Raw genomic sequence first — 15,612 nt, forward strand, 5'->3', positions numbered from 1 at the left:
GACTCTTGCACCCAGCTGTGACTGGAAAGAAGATGTTAAATCTCAGCAAGAAATCAAGGAAGTTGTATTTTCTTTCACCCAACTCAACTTTGTTCTGTGGCCCACAGAACAAAATATATAATAAGCACAAAAATGAGATGGGTGGGGAGGAGGCAGGGTACCATGTGCTGTTTCCCAGATCCCAAGACTTAAAATCCACCAATTGGGTCCTTTGCCCCACCTCTTCTGTCATGAACTGAGAAAAATTGGAAGGAATTCAGAACACCGTGTCTTGAAAAATAATGTAATACATTAACATTTCCTGAGTGAGCTGTATCATAAGCTGAAGCCTTCCCAGGCCTCACCCTTCTTTGACTGCCCCGAGAAAATGAACATTTAGATAGCTCACCGATGGAAAGGTTCTGAGGCAAACACTCTTCTTAGGTGAATGCTCTGGATTCACAGTGACCAACAACCAGTTTCAGTTTATGAAGTGAAGTTCATAGGCTTATCCAGGAAAGGTAGATTCCCTCTGAGGATAAGAACTGAGAGATTGGAGAGAGAGTGGTTGTCTTGTGAGAAGTGTGTGCCCACAGGTAATTGGATATTTTTGTCTTTCACCTTCTCACAAGACAACCATTCTCTCTCTGATCTCCCAGTTCTAATCCTCAAAGGGAATTTACAAAACACCTTCTGTCGATGAGCCTATGAACTTAACTTCGTAAATCTACTGAATACAAAAAATCATGGACTAAATATAGACATTGGATTTATGACACATTATAATCTGCCTGACATCTGATAACCCCAGGTACCCTCTCCTCATTCTACCAGCTACATACTGTCACCAGGTCAATATTCCTCCCGCCCCCACCACCTACCTGTCTCAACACAAATTGTCTCCCATGGCCTCTGATCCTCACTGCCAAGCATTTGCATTTTCATAGACCTGCATGTTGCATATTGGATTCTATTCCTTCCGGAGAGCACACAAAACAGCAACAGACTTTCCATATGCCTGAAGAAGAGTGTTTGTGCCCAAAAGCTTGCAAAGAATGTTTTCAACTATCTAGTTGGTCTAATAAAAGATACCACATTTACCCAGAGAACCTTGTCTGCCTTATTGCATTGTAGCTCTAGCATCAAATTTATTATTTAGGGCTAAACCAGCAAAGGACTTTGGCACCTAAAGGAGGATTAAGGCAGACTTGAATTGTCTACATCTATAATTGTTATCCAAAAGGCTTCCAGAGAACTAATACACCAGGTGCCCCTCTGCTTGACTTTTAAGTTCTCCAGGTTCCTAGAACTCTGCTTCTGTGCCTACCCACAACAGTCCCAGCTTGAGCAGTTCAGTGCTTTGCTCTCACTTAAGTTTGATCAGGAGCCAGAACTCAGGTGTTCCTCTAACCAAGCCCCCCTAAGAGTCCTAATCCTGGCAACATGCCTTAAGAAGAAACCCTAATACACACAGACAGGATTGGGTACAGTGGCAGCCACTTTACTGATGGCTATTATCAGTATGGAAGGCACTTTGTTTCACCCCATGCTTTTATACAAATAATTCACTTGTAAGACAGCACACACAAGAAGCGATAGACGTTAGTTCATTTTGCATGCTGAGAGGGAGTGTCAAACCTACTTTTCCTTCTGCCAGGAGAGTGCCTTAACTACAAGGCTACAGGCTTTTCTGTTTTGCTTGGGAAAATGTCCAGCCCATGCAACTCCTGTATGGAAACTACTGGTAATTTGGGATGCATTAGTCAGAAGGAGAGAGAAAGTATGAGTATGACTGTGAATAGTAGCAGTTAGGGCACTCAGCAGGGAAGGGGATAGTCCTGGGTTTGAGTCCCTGCTCCCAGGACTGTTTGTATATTTTATCCAGTGCTGTTGAAGGCGAAATATATACCTGAGAGCAGGGACCAGACCCAAGTTTTCCCCACGGGCTGTCTGTCTTAACCACTGTGCTGGAAAGCCACATTAACATTTTCTTCCTATCTCTGGCCTAATAGGGGTTTCCAAATTCTACTACTAGTGTCAGCACCTGAAAGTTAGATGTTGCGGTGCCTCTCTTGTAAGTGCCTAGGTCCTTTACTGGATCCAGCCCTCAGTTGAAAAATATTATTGTAATGGGATTTACATGCTTGTCAAAAGATTCAAATACTCCTCTTTTGCATGTCATCATGACACTATTCTGTTTGTCTCTGCCAGTGCAGTCTTTCAAGACTAACCAGCTCCCCAGCTCTCATCACTTTCCTGAGAATGCTCCCAGGAAGCCACTATTTACACCTGCATTTTGAAAGCTGAGATATTAGTAGTGTGACATTGTTCCTGAAATTTGTGGCAAGTAAATTTGGGGCTTCAGCGACTAGTACTCAGGCACATGACTGTAACTTCTATGTCAGCATGTGTATGCCGCACACATGCTGTGTGACCTATAGTGTGCATTCAGACACACAAGGCAGGAGAGAGAGACAAACAAAAGTGTTATGTATTGCATCGCCTAATTTCTGGAGTCCTGATCCTCAAACAGAATCCAGAACTCAGTGTGAGGAGCACAGGATCCCTTATGGAGTGCAGAAGAAGTGTTAGGCACATCAGGAGGGGCTCCAAAGCAGCTAAAAGCCAGTAGGCTTATCATTCACCACACACCTGCCTGGAGCATCAAAGATCAAAAAAGACCGTCAAAGGTGAGTCTGAAATTCTGCCCCTCCTTGGAGCTTAGGCACTGCTGCCCACTCAGGTCCACAGCCTTTTCCTAAGATGGGTGGGGAATTATTTTGGATGGAGGGCCGCTTACTGAGTTTTGGCAAGCCATCGAGGGTCACATGACAGGCAGTCCAGGGCAGATAAATATTAATTTTCTAAATTTCTGAGGGGCCCTGTGGGCCGGACAAAATGGCCTGGCAGGACACATCTAGCCCATGGGCCGCATTTTGCCCACCCCTGTCCTAGGTAATCATGCATGCATTTGTATTGAACCAAAATAGAACCTTTATTGAGAATGTCTGACAAACACAAAAAAACAGGCAAGTTGATCCTGTCCTCAATGAGGGATAATGCAGCTTCACAGCCCAACCCTTGGCAGGTGCAAACAGCTCACCACTCCATTTGCAGGGACATCAGTGCTAGTGGAGATGCAGATGTCAGGGCAAACAAGACAGGTATTCCAATTCCCTCCTTCAAGGGTTGTGCCAGGACAGCACAAGACCTGAACTAGTCAGGATCTCCACAGCAGCCCTGTTGGTTGATGCATCTGAGCAGTTTCAACACAGAGCTTCTACCAAATGCACCTGCCAGGGTGCCACCCCCCTCTCTTCTTCACCTGTTTCTGGGATTTGCCAGCTACCTTCAGGTACCTGCTGAAATGAGGGTGGTGGCAGGGTGCGGGGGGGTGCTTCTTATTGCAAAGTCTGTGGAATGAACCAGAGTCCTTCAAGGCAGACAGAGGATGAATATGGCAAATTCATTCATGGATAATGTGATTTACTGAATTCCTTAAGATATATGGAAGCAAAGAAATAACACCCCAGTGCAACGAAGGAAGTTATGTGTCCATCCAGAATACAGAAACCATGCATTTAGAAACAGATGCATACCCAGTAGTGAGAATGATCTGATTACTGGGGACTGTGTCCTTTGTCAGCATCACTCTATTAGTATGCATGCTTGAAGGAGTGAGAAATTCTTCTGTGTTTGTTCTGACTGCGATCATATGTTTTAACTGTTTTTTAACAGTTTGAATATAGGGGCCAAGTGAACAGGGTTTGTGCGCACTGGCCTTGCCTTCTAAAACTGGAATGGTTACAAGGGCACTGATGCTGTAAAAGAAAATTAGGTAAAAGCCGTTGAGGGGTCAGCATTCACCATGACTCGTGTGGGGCTCTCGGGTGAAGGGACCCTCAGCTCAGGAGTGCAAAGAGAGGTTAAGGGAAAGTTTCAAGTTCTAGGGGGATGGTGTTGTACTTTACCATTTAGCCTTGCAGGGAGAAGTACTGGTGAGGTACAAATTCTTCTAGTGAGTTCACATTGGGACCTGTTGTCCACTTGTTTCTAAAGAGTTGAAATCCTTGGGGTCCTAGTGAGTCAGGCAGAAACCTGTGGCTGCTGGATTTTAAAGAGTGGTGGTGAGGAAGGGGAAGACTTGGATTAGTAGCTACACTAGCTACTAAGATCATCTTGTGGGGAACTAGGAGAGAACTCTGCACATACTGACTGTGATAAACTGATAGTTGGTTGAAGTGGGCTACTGATTATCAAGGGTTTCCCAAGTCTGTATATTATCCCATTTTCCTTCCCCTTTTACTAAACCTTGTTATATTGCTTGCAAGTGGGGGATTTGTTTGCATTGCAACACTTAGGCAGAATTTACTTTCCTAGGTTTCTGGGTGTGGGGGGGTCAAGTCTGGATTAAATTTGTGTAAAACTCTTAAATTGAACTTGACCCTTGTTACTGTTGTCCATTTAGGAAGAATGTTACACATGTAATTTAGAAATCACATTTTAATTGTAGGTGTAGAAATGACATGTCTATAGCCACACTTTGGTCACAGATACAGTATTTGACCACTGGTTTATGGGCAACTAGAGATGAAACAATGATGCAGCAAACCAACTGAGCCATTTACTTTAACAACAAATGGAGGGCTGCATGGTTCAGGACAATCTAATTCCTAGCAAGGTTAGGGCAGAGTAACATGCAGCAAAATCACAGACTGGCATCACTGAGCTCTGTATTAATATGGCAAGTGAGCTCTGTATTAATATGGCAAGTGTCTCAAGGCAGGGATTGCCATTTCTATTTGGCTGCTAACCTGCCTGCTGTGCTAGCTAATTAAAATGAGTATGAGGCCTTTCTGTTTTATTTGCCTTAACTGCTGCAAGTCCCTGCAGCCAGGGGCTGATTGTCAGCTGCCACTAGTGATAGGTCATTCCAATCTAGAACTGGTTGGGAGTTTTCATCAGTGAAGGGTGGAGATGAACTGGTTTTTCTTAACCTACCTCTGGAAAAGTCTTCTCAGATCTCATTTGCTGAGCAGAATGAGAGACAAAGAGAGAAGCATCCCCGCTAAGAAAAGCCAATAACTCAGTGGGGAAGGCACATGCTAGGTCTGTCCCTTTCTCTTTCTCCATTTCTCCTATTGGAACTATTCAATTTTTTCCAATAATTAAATTAGCACTGGTCCATAAGGTGACTTACTTTACAGTGGCTAGGGTAATTTTCTGGGATGGAGACTGAAGTTCAGGATGTTCCAATGAATAATTTTTTATGCAAAATGGAGCAGCTGCAACTGGAAAGTCTGAGTCCTATCCCAAAACAGCTTGATGATCACAGGGCATACATGGGATATGGAAACGCAGGGCCTTATAGAACAGGTGTTTTTACACATTACAATTCAGGGGTGCTAACGCTAAGATAAGTTAGGTTGTTGTAAAGTTAACACATGCTGTGAGCAGTCCCGTGTTAAGCAATGACAATACCCTCTCTAACATACACAGCTCTGGCTTGCCACTAGAGGGCTGGTGAGCAGGGGCATGGCTAGGAGCTGCCAGGTTTGCCCCGTGGCTCCCCAGCTCTCCTGCTGTCTAGTGGCTTCTTGTTAACCCCTGCCCCCTCCCCCCAGGCCCTTAGCAGCTCCCTGCTCACCCTGTGACTCCCCAGCAGCATCCCTCCACCATGGCTCCCCACTAACTTGAGGCTGTCTGGCTCTTCCTGGGCCTCTGTCAATCTGGGAAAGTAGAATTCTAGATAACAAACTGTCTGGGGGAGGGGGGGAGGGGGATGGGGAAGGGGCTGGCAGCAGTGCATCCTAGGATACTGGAGGACTGCAAATTGCTGTTATTGGCTCCGTGGAGCAGACTGACATTATTGTAACACAAACTGCTTAATCTCACCTCGAGATAATCCTTGCCTAAAGAAGCATAACTTTGAGGTGCTCAGAGGGAACTCAGCTTGTCTTTTTCTGCCTTAATGCATAGACCCCCTGTCCTAAGAGCAGTTAACATGTGGGAAAGACAAATGTCTAACAATAGCCTTATGTTGCATTACAATTATTAGGTTATGCAGTATTAATGTTCTCTGCAGTTGCACAGTGATGTTTGAACAAGTTGTACTCTACTGCTAGAAAGCTGCAAGCAGGCTCTTGGCATGCTGTGCTGGAGTGACTTTTCCCCATATTTCCGATAGTCGCTGAAAACAGTCAAGCAAAGCTGAAAGCATCAACTGACTCAGGTGAGGTGAGGACATGAATTCCAGTCCTTCCTTGGCTACTGACCATTCCAGCTGGGATCCAATCTCCAGGGGCTACCTGGAGATGACTAGTGGCAGAACCAAGCAAGTCATTGCCCTGGCCACTATAATCTACAGGCAAAGCATGCGTTGGCAGCACAAGCTCCTGGCTCCAGTGAGGCACTACTTGGGGGACTATGATACTGCCATGAGCATGGCCCACTTGCAGAAAGCACCACATGATGCATTGGTGACAACTCTCAGGACTGTGGAGAGGCCAAATGGCCTCCACAGTTTGCCTTCAAGTATGTCAACATATAGACTGAGTGCCTTGATCCTACAATGACTGGCAGTTAACTTGAATGAGGGGGGAATAATCTTACAGAGGTACACAGCATAGTTGGGGAGGCAATAGTATCAGAACATTGTCTCTTGCGTACTCACAGGTACTTACGGCAGGACAATGGACTCTACCTCTGTAGGGTCCCAGGACAAAAGGTCCCCTCTCCATTCCTTCTCCCAGGGAGATATTTCTGTTTACGCATATTTGCCCAACAGTTGCAAATGCTTCATCAACATTTCCTTGTTCTAGCTTGTGTCTAATTAACTGTGCTGGATAGTCTCCTAAAGCAGGAGGGAATGACGCATGCTTAGGTTATTAATTGGTTAGATTGCTGCCTAAAAGGTGGCCTGACAATTGTTCATTCACTCCTCCTGACACAGCAGAAATCTGATCGGTGTGGGACTGGAGAGATTGCTAAGGTAGTCTTGAATGACTGACCTGGTTAAGATGGGAATGGGCACTATGGGCTTTTCCATGTGTTCCTTCGCTTCCTCAGGTATGTGAACTAGTGTCTGCATCATCAGGAGAGCATGTACGCCTGGCACGCAACCCACCAATGACTGCTGTAATGGAAAGATGAGTGCCCAGGTGACCCCCAGACAAAGCATCTCTCTAATGTACAAGTTAGAAGGAAAAGTGTCTCTCTGGCCAGTGAGATTTGGCAGACGTCAACATGCAGCCTGTGAAGGCCTTTGTGAATATTTTACTTATATATTTATTTAGTTAAGTAAGGCAGAGAGGAGATTAAGAGTCCTTTCATCTTAGTGCACCTTGATTACACCAGAGTTCCCAGATAGGGAATTGTGAAGTGCTGCTTTCCTGGAGTTGTTGTTTGGGCAGATGAGTCAGAAAAAACAGTAATTTCAGAAAGGGACTAGACTTTCATCCTTAAATATGAAAGCTCCTTGTTCTTTACTGTGGAAGGCCCTTCTTTAAGAGCTAGCTAACTAAACATGAATGAAAAGTATTGGTCAAGACCTGCCCTTTTACATCATGGACTTCAGTGGGGTCAAACCGGTGCAACAGAATTTGTCCCTTGACCTTTACTAAAAGATACTGTTCAATCATTTGTCACTATAATAAAGAAAAAAAATAAACAGAGGGTGAGAAGTAAGCAAGCACTATCTCCGCTGAAGGAGATAAAACAGTGAAAAGCAAGAAGGAAGAGACTTTGGATTCATATATTAGTTGGATTAGCTTTTGTGACACTGTTTGTTCCTATGAGCTGTTTGCATGTTTATACACATGCTCTGGGAGTGGGTGGGGGGGGTGCTTTAATTAAGGCCATTTTAATTAGAGTGCTTGGAGTGTCTCGTGTATCAGCATCCCTGTGCTTCAAAACTGCGGCTGGGGCGCTTTATCTAAAGCTCATTGAACAAGCTTTATGTAAAGTGCCCCTGCCACCATTTTGAAGTGTGGGGATGCTGATGCACGAGATGTGGGAGGCTCCTGTAGCGTAGTAATTCCCATGCTCCAGCAGATTCTGCCCCGATGCGCTGGAATTACAGTGCGTCGGAGCAGACTCCCTGCTCATGTATAGGCACCTGTTGCCTGGCTGCCCTTTACAGCACACCCTCTTTTCCCTCCTCCCTTCTGCTTTTCCACATACTGTATTCTAATCACTCATTCCCCTTTATACACTGCTCAATGCTGTCCTTTCCTTGCATCTGATGAAGTGAAACTGGGTTCATGAAAACTTGGGCTCTGTCTCTATATATCTTATTAGTTAATCTATAGAGGTGCATATCTACCCTGTCTTCTGAGAAAATCAAAACCATGTGAGAAACTTGTGCATCTAAATTCCTGGCAGTGCTCTGAAAATCTCAGCTTTCATGGTAATGCTTTTTTCCTCACAGTCTTTACATGCATATGCTCTGGAACTAGTGACCCCAGCCAAAAAAAGCTTTTTGTCTACTGCAAGCATATCATCACAATGAAGAGCTTTGCTAGTGCCACATTCAGTACCAGCCTGGTGCACAATGGGATGTCCCAGTGGATCCTGGGAAATCTGCCCAGAAGCTACACCTTTGCTCAGTAAAAAAGAAATTAATTAATTAAAAAATCCTCAATTCAAGAAAGAAAAGTCAGGGTCCTTAGGTTAAACTCTGAAAATGAGGCACAGAATTCAGTGTTTATAAACACCTACCTCTGGTGTAAGACTAGATGAGGATTTGGGTACAGGCTTTTCTAAACTCAAACGTCATGAAGCTTCCCTTCTACAGAATCTTTTCTTCCAAGGGTGTTTCTAGCTTCTCCTGACTTTTTCTTCATCTGCTCTGTCCATGATGCCTTCAAGAACACAGTGCTCACAGAGATGGTCCTTGTTACTGATTCCAAGTGGGACTTAATATTTTTCTGAATTATTCCCATGGAGTTTCTGCTCTAAATTTCACCTTTTCCCCAAGTGTGTGTATTGGGTTTTTTACAGACCTTCTCAGGTTTTGTGCCCCGCTCCCTCGTCCAGGTTACAATGACTTCAGCACTGCTTAGTATAGATAAACTCTGTATATCTTTCTTTCCAAAGTGCAGTCCCTTGTATTTGGGTAGGGGCAATTCAGTATGTGACTGCATTGCCAATTAGCCTTATTTTGCTAGGTCTGCCTTGAGAAATAACCCTGTGCTGGCAGCAGATTTGCAATGTCAGTTTTCACTGCCCACTTCCAAACCAATAATAAACAGCCTAAGCTACAGACTCTTCACTGTTACTGACAATTAACGCATAGGCCATCTAGTCAGACATCCCTCCCTTCCCTCCAGTGGTTCCTTTTCTACTTTTTTTTCAATCCAATTGTTTGTTATTAATAATAAGTTGAGAAATGGCTTCAGGTTACAATCCAATTTTTCTCTAACACAACAACTTAGGGCAGATCTTGTTTGAACATGCAACCATCTTTCCTTATCTGCTTTTAAAGGATTATATGTCTTATATTCTTTAAAACAGAAGACCAAAAACAGCCCAAGGTATAAATAAAGGATTTGCTTAAGTTGAGTAAACATTTAAAATGTTGAACTGGCATCTTTAGTTATCACCACTGCAAACCAGCATGGTTGATCAGAATAATTACACTCATTTGTGTTTCTTTCTTGCTGCTGATACAGGCCATGTGTTTGCTGCAGAGACCTGCCTGTGGTTGTGAAGTTCTAGATCCTCATGTTTTCAGCTGCTTCTACAGTTATTCAGGTTCTTTGCTGCAGAAAAAGGATTTTCTCAATGGGACTGGAGCCATCATCAAGATGGGAATGTTCAGGGCAGAAAGCAACAGAGGTATCAAGCAATATGGCCAAAAGATCATGTGGAGCAAGTAGCAGAGACCACGTGCAGGGAAGAAGAGCAAAAAGCATAGGAGCTGAGAAGAGCACACAGTGTGATTAACTCCCCCTCCCCGCAACAAGGGAGCACCTCCCACTCTGCCCAGCTTTGGCAGGAGCTGCAGGTGTTCCACAAGTGCTGGACACCTGAAAATGAAGTCCTTGCTTGTATTAGGGACAATTATTTATTATTTGTATTGTGCTTAAACGTGAGTCCTAGTCATAGACCAGGATCCCACTGTGCTAAGCACTGCTCAAATGCTGAGCAAAAAGACAGAATTCTTTTTTCCTGTAGATAACTTGGTTTTATTTTCCCTGTAGAAAATTGGTGTGGTTGCCAGAGGGACATTATGTGATTGCAAAAGTGGGAGAGGGAAGGAGGAAAGGTGATCTGATCAAATAAGCGAATAGAAAAAGCCGGTGTAACTGCTGGCTGATTTCTTTAATCTCTTTGTTGACAAGATGTTGTGTTATGCAATATGTGAGATTAAAAACTTCAGGGGGCTTTATATCAGATTTTGTTACAGCTCAAACTGTGCTTGCAAACCAGTGTGCACTGTTAAAATATTTCTTCCCCACAAATCTTCTGTAGAGCTCTTTGCAAGCTTTTTACATTTCCTGGGTACTTGTTCACATTTCCTGGCTGCAGTTGGTGGTGTAGTTTGGATAAAGCCACTCGGCTTATTGGAATGTCATGTGGCACTCCTTGGAGTTTTGATTAGGTTGGTTAATGCCATCTGATCAGGAAGGTAAGAAAAATACAATTGAAAGCAAAGGGGGCAGGGTGAGGCGGGCACAGGCAACTGAGAGTGAGGCCAGGGCCCTGTGGACATGCCGTGCAGTGGTTGGGAGCAGATGTGATGTATGATGCAGTGGAGATGGCCAAGAAGGCACACAGTGCAGTGGTGGACGGGGGTGGGTGTGCAGTACAGTACAGGGTTTTATTCATGTCATGAGGCCCAAGGGGGCCACAGCTCATTCTTGTGCAGCCCATGTGACGTGTGGCCCCCGGTCACTTAGGCGCTGGACAGCCCTGTATTAGCACATCCAAGCACTGTAAGGAGTTGCCAAATTTGATTTGCCTATGGTGCTTATGACCTATCTAGTGTTGTACGTAGTAGTCCATGCAATTTACTTACCATTAGTCTATTATCTATACTGACTTTACAGATACTAGCAACTACTGCACTAATATCTTACTTATTTATCCACAAGTTGAACAGTTTTACTGCAAAAGTTGCAGAAACACCTGCACAAAGAAAGGGAGGCTTACCATTAAGAGTTCAATACAGAAGGGAGCTTGCTTGTGATATTGCCCATTCTCCCCTGTCTGTAAAATCTGGACATCTGCCTGGCTATATCCATATAGCTTGTCACCTCCCAGTTTAGTTTTGATGATATTAACCATTCTTGGTCTCTGTTCCCAACATCCTTCATTAAACAAAAGAGATTGGGAAGAAAGAATATCTATCTGCTTTAGCCAGGTTCTCATTTTACAGGTTGTTAAGAATTGATGCATTCAGTATCCCATTGGGTGCAGATTACCTGTCGGCATGGCCAGTTTGTTCCACTCAGATTTGGAGAAACCTTTTTAGAACAGCAGTCATCTTTTCAGAAGATTGTTATAGAGCCTAAGAACTAACATCTTATTTAGTCAGTGTCTCCCGAGTCATACAAACTAGTCCTCTCCATGTCACTGACCACCCCAACACGAGGCACTTGTTCTATTGTATGATGAGAGACTTCCTTAACACCACTCTCTTCCTTGCAGAGCAGAGGGCTTCAAGAAGCCTCCTGAATCACAAGATTTTCTTGCTCTCTGGAATCCATCTCAATCCCTGTTTGACTTCATCTTCAGGGCCTTTCTTCAGGTAAGAATGTCCACACCAAGGTAGACTAGGTTAGAGCAAAGTGATTTAAATAATCTGAGAGATACAAGGTTTCTTGTGGGTGACTTCTTTTATTGAAGCAGTTGCATGGTTAGGATAGACACTGGCAAGCCATTGGGTATCACTTCCTCAAGCCTATTTCAATACCCAAAAAGTTTGCCTGTGTCTAGATCAACCATGCATTTAGCCTAATAAAAAAATCAGCCGAAGCTAGGGGAGACCAAGCTGATACTTGCCCAGGGAGCAGGCATCAAAACAGGGGAGAGCCTTGTCATCCCATGAGATGCTGACTCCCCACTGGGTTTGGGGCTGTGCAACCAAGGACACAGGTGCCAGGGAAAGGGTGGAGAGGGGTTGGTAAGCAAGGCTGGTAGGCTTGCTGGGGCTGGAAAAAGCAGTTGAGCCCTTAAAGGGTTAATGACCAGGCTATTAGTTGTGTCTGACTGAGATGCTGGGGTGCAATCCAAACTGAGAAGGCTCGAGCCACAGAGTCAGAGACCTGCAATGGGAAACTCCTGTCTCCAGGTGGATGTGCTGGAAGGGGGAGACGGTCCCAAGAGGGAGTAGGCTGAGAGAAAACAAACCAGCATGGATGTGTGAGGGGACACTTAATCATCAGTGTTTGCAGTAAGTGCATTTCTAGAAGGAAACTGCATAAGAGAACAATTTGCCAATAAAGCAAAGAAATGGAGCTTACTGCCTGCAGCAGCTGTTCAGATCCTGTTTCGCTGTGTTCCCAGGAATGATTAAAGGAGGCCATTTTCCCTGGAGCAGCAGAAGCCTCACCTCCACCATCTAGTGGTGGATCATAGTTAGAGCTGTGTTGCTATTTATTGTTATGGGAAGGGGATTGTGACCATAAGAAAATCAATTGGGTTATGCAGGGGTGTAACATTCTGTGTTTCTACCCACCCAGGTGTCACACATCTGGGTTTCTTTCAAACCTCACTGTTGGGCCCTGACCCCTGGACTGCATGGCCAGACTACTGGGAGTGCCCCCCCCCTCATAATCTCCCTCCCAGTGCCCCCAGTATAGCATGGCCCCCCCTCACTGGGAAGAGGCCAGCGTAGCCCTGGCCCTGGCCTGCAGCAGTATCCTGCCCTGCCCTGAGCTTACTGGGGGCATGTGCCCCCCATGCCTTCTGGGGTGCACATAACAGCACAAGCTGTGCCCCCCAAATAAGCCACTCATGGCTCAGTCCCACGCTGCCAGCTGAGCAATGCCTGCCCTTCCCCCCACCCCACCCCTGCTGCACCTGCTGGAAGCCCCCACTAAGCCCGAAGCTTAGTGGGGCTAAGCCCCATTAGCCCCCTCTTCTGCCGCCTATGCAGAAGACATTCTGTTTTGAAATGTTTTCATCTGACCCATCATGCAATGAGGGTTCAGAGTTCACCCAACTGGCCATTTTTGAAGTGATCTGCAGTCATGCACTTGTGTTTGGTCACAGCTATAGACTGCTTTCTGTGGCCAGATTGGGTGAAAATTTCATAGATTTCATAGACATTAGGGCTCAAAGGGACTTCGGAAGATCAATGCGTCCAGCCTCCTGCCCCAGGGGCAGGAAGTCAGCTGGGGTCAAAGGATCTGAGCAAGATAAACATCCAAATGTCTCTTAAAGGAGTCCAGAGATTAAATTAAGCAAAAGGAAGAAAATAAAATATTTTCAGTTTCATTCCCAACTACATTATTCCTGGCATATGTATTATTTTTTCTTAGAACTATGTCCTGCATAAGCACAATGTTATAAAAGAACTAGAGGGACCCCCTTTTCTAGCACTCCAGTGAAACCCCCTGAAATAGACATTCTTTCTTTAAATGTCTTTTTATTGAAAATATTTTAAAACAAATGCAGACATCAGAACTAAAAAACAACTAACAAAAATGCCACTTCCTAGTTTTTTCATGTTGTTTACATTCTTGCTTCTTAAATTCAAATCCATATCCTTTTCCATGGCTTGGATTGCTGTGGTACCTAATTCTAAAATTGTCTCAGATGCCCATAAATATAATAAAGTGAAAGATCCAATAATAACTCCACTTTAGGAACATTTTAACCTCAAATTAGTAACACAAAAAGAAGACCTGTTAGCTAGTTCTCACCCTCATAACCTTATGTAACAGGCACTAGCAATTTATCAAGAAAAATGGTCACTTGGCAAAGTTTATCAAGAAGTGGCCTGAGCAAATTCTACATTAATAGTAATACAAAGATATTTGTAAAGATATAATGAAGTTATTTTGTCTCTAAATATTTGAACTGAATGTGAGTTACATGATGGGATGTAAGAGCCACCATCATGCTGGCAATACAATAAGAGCTATAGATAATATCCAGTCTTACAGACACTCTGTGCATCAGTGAATAGATTTTAAATTAGTTAATTTACTATTAAGCTTAGAACGCTTTACAATTGGAAAGTGTCTAAAACTATCGCATAATTACTTCAGAATCTGGGAAACAGTATTAGACTATTTCAATAGCGCAAGGTTTGTAGGTTCCAGGCTTATCTTTGGGAATATGAAAGGGAAAAACAAACAAAAACATGATATTGTTAAGTATGGCATCATTAAGAAAAAGAGAACCCACTGTAATTCCAAGATGTGTATTCCCTAAGTAAGTTTCCTAGCCCTGTAGATGCCACTATACATGCTAATCCACACTTCTTCCTCTTGTACATGGATTAAAAGATTGGTGTGACTCTAAGGAGCCTCTGGGTTATTTATAACCACTTAGTTCATCAAATTCAAATTCCAGTAACCGAGACAAGCTCTTGCCTTTCTCACAGATGAGCTTGTGTGTCCAGGGGGCCCAAAATAGGGAGAGGAATGGGTGGTAGTTACTACTCAATCATGTGAGGGGGTGTTGACTAGCTGTGGAGCTGTAGCAATTAAATCACAGAGGTCATAACAGCTGCAGGGAAATCCCATAATTTTAGGAGCGTTCTTGGAGCTGGAAACTGTTTAGACTCCCTAGACAGCTCCCTGGGATAATACCAGGGTTTCTCTTTAGATGCCTGGCCACAATCTTCCTCCCATGTGAATGATTGAAAGTGTGGGGCAGAACTGGATGTTGGCATGTCAGCAAAAAATTATGGAGGTGCAGGGGGGAGCATGAGGCAAACACAAGGTTCCACTGGCTCATGGCAGCACCAAGTTTATCCTGCCCACCCACGTCAACTACTTGAAAGCTAGGCCTCTACTTATCTATTTGAGTTCTCAGAAGTTCACAGAACACATAGTTGGCCATACTGATGAAATCAAAGATAGGGCATTTCAAGCACCAGAAAATCCTTTCTTTGTAAGTGGCTAAGTAAATCCTCTAGAACTGGCAGAAAGCTGTGTTTCTACAAGAGGGGAGCTCAGTGATTCCAGGTACTTACTGGTGCTACCAACATCACTTATGAACTGCTGCCCTTCCAAGTCTTCAAAGCAAGGATTTTGGGATGCAAAGTCTGCCTGAGAAAGCCTGCCCCCAACACACTCCTTTATATTGACATTTTGGCCTGATGCAGGGACCTTCTTGGTGGAACAATGGCACTCTGCCAGCACCTCAGTTCAGCCATGAGCTATATATCTCCATGCATCTCCTGTCCCAATTCCCCGCCTGCCAGCTGCAATTTACCCTGACAGAGGAGGATTTGGTTACTTTTTTGATCTACATACATCTCCTGTGCAATTCCCTAATATCTTTACTAGTGAAACCCTTGGGCCAGGGGATCGAGGCAGCTGTGATCCCTGGGGCTTGGGGATGCAGAAAACCTCTAAGCCCTGGGCCCAGGGGTTTCACACACCCCTGAGCCCTGGGGATCTGTGTTCACACTGGGCACAGTACATCCCTGCAGCTGGGAGACTCTCTTACATA

General features: G+C 44.3%; 1 pseudogene; it reads right to left on the reverse strand.

Moving 5' to 3' along the window:
- Nucleotides 1–14,214: 14,214 nt before the first annotated feature.
- Nucleotides 14,215–15,612, reverse strand: part of LOC149867301 (aldehyde oxidase 2-like) — a 50,618-nt pseudogene continuing 49,220 nt past the window's right edge.

Source organism: Crocodylus siamensis, chromosome 4 (genome assembly GCF_052110815.1).
Source record: "Crocodylus siamensis isolate JL-2025a chromosome 4, ASM5211081v1, whole genome shotgun sequence".
NCBI lineage: Eukaryota > Metazoa > Chordata > Crocodylia > Crocodylidae > Crocodylus > Crocodylus siamensis.